This window comes from Schistocerca piceifrons, chromosome 6 (assembly GCF_021461385.2).
Source record: "Schistocerca piceifrons isolate TAMUIC-IGC-003096 chromosome 6, iqSchPice1.1, whole genome shotgun sequence".
NCBI lineage: Eukaryota > Metazoa > Arthropoda > Insecta > Orthoptera > Acrididae > Schistocerca > Schistocerca piceifrons.
In genome coordinates, this window is record NC_060143.1 from 8942817 (window position 1) to 8945894 (window position 3078).

Below are 3078 nucleotides of genomic sequence, written 5' to 3' on the forward strand. Positions count from 1 at the left end.
CTGTGGAAAATTTGGGACTTTGTACGGGCGCTGATGACTGCGCAGTTGAGCGCCCCACAAACCAAACATCATCATCATCATCATCATCATCATCATCAGAAGGTACGGCTCGTTGTACCAGTTATTAAGGCTTTTTCCTGTTCCATTCACGTATGGAGTGGAAGAAGAATGATTGTTCGAGTGACTCTGTGCTTAGAGTAGTTGTCCTAATCTCATCCTCAAGTTCCTTGTCTGAGCGATACGTAGGTGATTGTAGTATATCCCTAGTGTAATCATTTAAAGCCGGTTCTTGAAACTTTGTTAATAGCCTTTCTCGGCATCTACAAGAGTCTGCCTTTTCCGTTCCTTCAGTATCTCTGTGACGTTCTCCCATGGATTAAACAAATCTGTGACCACTCGTGCTGCCCTTCTCTGTATACATTCAATATACTCTGTTAGTCCTATCTGGTATGGGTCTCACACATTTGGGCAATATTCTAGGATGAATCGCACAAGTGATTTGTAAGCAATCTCTTTTGTAGACTGATTACACTTCCCCAGTATTCTACCAATATATCGAAGTCTACCATCTGGTTTACCCACGACTGAACCTATGTGAACATTCCATTTCTTATCCCTACAATGTATTACACCCAAGTATTTGTACGAGTTGGCAAATTCCAACAGTGGTCCTTGATATTATAGTTATAGGATACTACGTGTTTTTGTTTTGTGAAGTGTAAATTTCACATTTCTGAACATTCGGAACAAGTTGCCAATCTCTGCACCATGTTGAAATATTATCAGTGTTTGACTGGATATATATGCAGCCTCTCTCAGATATTACTTCATTATAGATAAGTGCATCATCTGCAAAAACCCGGATTTTACGATTAGTTTCGTCTGCAAGGTCGTTAATATACAACTACTAAATCTGACTCTGACTCTCCATCCAAGATAACATGATGTGTCCTACCTACCAAGAAGTCCTCAGTCCAGACACAAATTATTTCACTTGATACCCCATATGATTGTACTTTTGACAGTGCGCATAGGTGCGGTACTGAGCCAAGTGCTTTTCGGAAATCAAGAAACACTGCATCTACCTGGGTGGATTGATCCAAAGCTTTCAGTATGTCATCTGAGAAAAATGCGAGTTAGGTTTCACATTATCGATGTTTTCGAAAAACATGCTGGTTGCCATTGAGGAGATCATTCTGTTCAAGATACCTCATTATATTTGAGCTCAGAATATGTTCTAAGATTCTACAACAAATTGATGTCAAGGGTATTGGACGGTACTTTGTGGATCACTTCTACTACCCTCCTTGTAGACGGACGTGATCTGTGCCTTTTTTCCAAGAACTGGGTACGATTTTTTTTGTAGGGATCCATGATATAGTGAGAAGAGGGGCTAACTCAGCCATAAATCCAGTATAGAATGTGACAGGGATTCCATCGGGTCCAGGAGCTTTGTTCAGTTTTAACGATTTCAGCTGTTTCTCAACACCACTGACGCTAATATTTATTTCATCTTTATAACTGTGAAACACATGTCTTCTACTGAAAAAAGTGCTCATAGCTCTTAAGGTATGCTCTTTAGAGGCCATGGTTACAAGACTTTTTTATGTTTGTCCATACTACCACCTCTCAAAATACGGAAAGCAAAGAGCTTACAGCAGACGAGATATGTAGCGAAGATGAAGAAGTGCTCATAGCTCTTAAGTTACGCATTTTAGATCTTTGTTTGCTAGACTTTTTTGCTTCGAATGTCATTCCTGTCATATCACTGGATACTGACCATTCCTCCTGGGCATACTGTTAGAGCCACAATAAAAAACATAAATATTTAGAGAGTTAGGTTTTGCGTAGATAGCGCACTGTTTCTGACGAACAAGCAAAACAGCATAGAAGAGTGAGAGAATCTGGGTGTCTCAGTTTGTGCGTAACCGTGAAATGCGTGGAAGTACCGCACTTAACACTGAATTGTGGCTCCAGCTTTCCTTAGCATTAGTCCAAAACTTTGCACATATCTCGGTTGACGCTTTTCGCTGACTTCTCATTACAACTTGGAGGAAATTCAAAAGCAGGACACTAATCACTGACGACGAACACAACATGAAGAAATGCTGGCGTTACATTGTGATTATTAGCGTGCGCAGACATTTCCAATAAGATTGTTTTCCATTTCAATAGCTCCTATGTATCGGATCGTTTCTGATGTTTGCGGTGACATATGCGAACCACTTCAAGGATTTTATTAAATTACATGTAAGGGAGATAAAGTCAGTGAAATATGATTAATGAAATGCGAAATACGCATACGACCTCTCACATTGGTTAATCTATTACATAATTTGTCAGAGGGCAGATAGCGGGATCCCGGGTAAACCATGTTTAGTAATCAACAAAAGTTTCAAACATAAGAGTGATACATCAGCCATGTAATTAGAGATACCGTGGACCTATGCCACGAGAAGAACCAGGTCTTTCGTACATTTTTAATTTTAATCAGTGTAATAGAAAAATAAGATTCGCACTTATTACTTTTCAAGGCAACGGCCTTGTCGCAGTGGATACACCGGTTCCCGTGAGATCACCGAAGTTAAGCGCTGTTGGGTGTGACCGGCACTTGGGTGGGTGACCATCCAGGCCGCCGTGTGCTGTTGCCATTTTTCGGGGTGCACTCAGCCTCGTGGTGCCAATTGAGGAGCTACTCGACCGAATAGTAGCGGCTTCGGTCAAAGAATACCAGCATAACGACCGGGAGAGCGGTGTGCTGACCCCACGCCCCTCCTATCCGCATCCTCCACGGAGGATGAGACGGCGGTCGGATGGTCCCGGTAGGCCACTCGTGGCCTGAAGACGGAATGCTTTACTTATTACCTTTCAAGAAAACTTGTAGTGCTTTTTCTTTTTAATAAAAATAATTACAAAACTTGTGTTTATTCATTCCCTTCCTGCCTGATACGAATATCTAATTAATCTGTCGTCCGCAGCAGGACCTTTGAGTGCTTCGGTAATTTTCTGTCAATGATATTTCTTTTCCTAAGGCATTTGTATCTCTTGGATCTCAGAAGGACTTATAATTTATGCTTC

The 3078-nt window shown here is 41.2% G+C and overlaps 1 pseudogene; it reads left to right on the forward strand.

The window, feature by feature from the left end:
• Nucleotides 1-2533: 2533 nt before the first annotated feature.
• Nucleotides 2534-2651, forward strand: LOC124803913 (annotated as a pseudogene).
• Nucleotides 2652-3078: the final 427 nt, after the last annotated feature.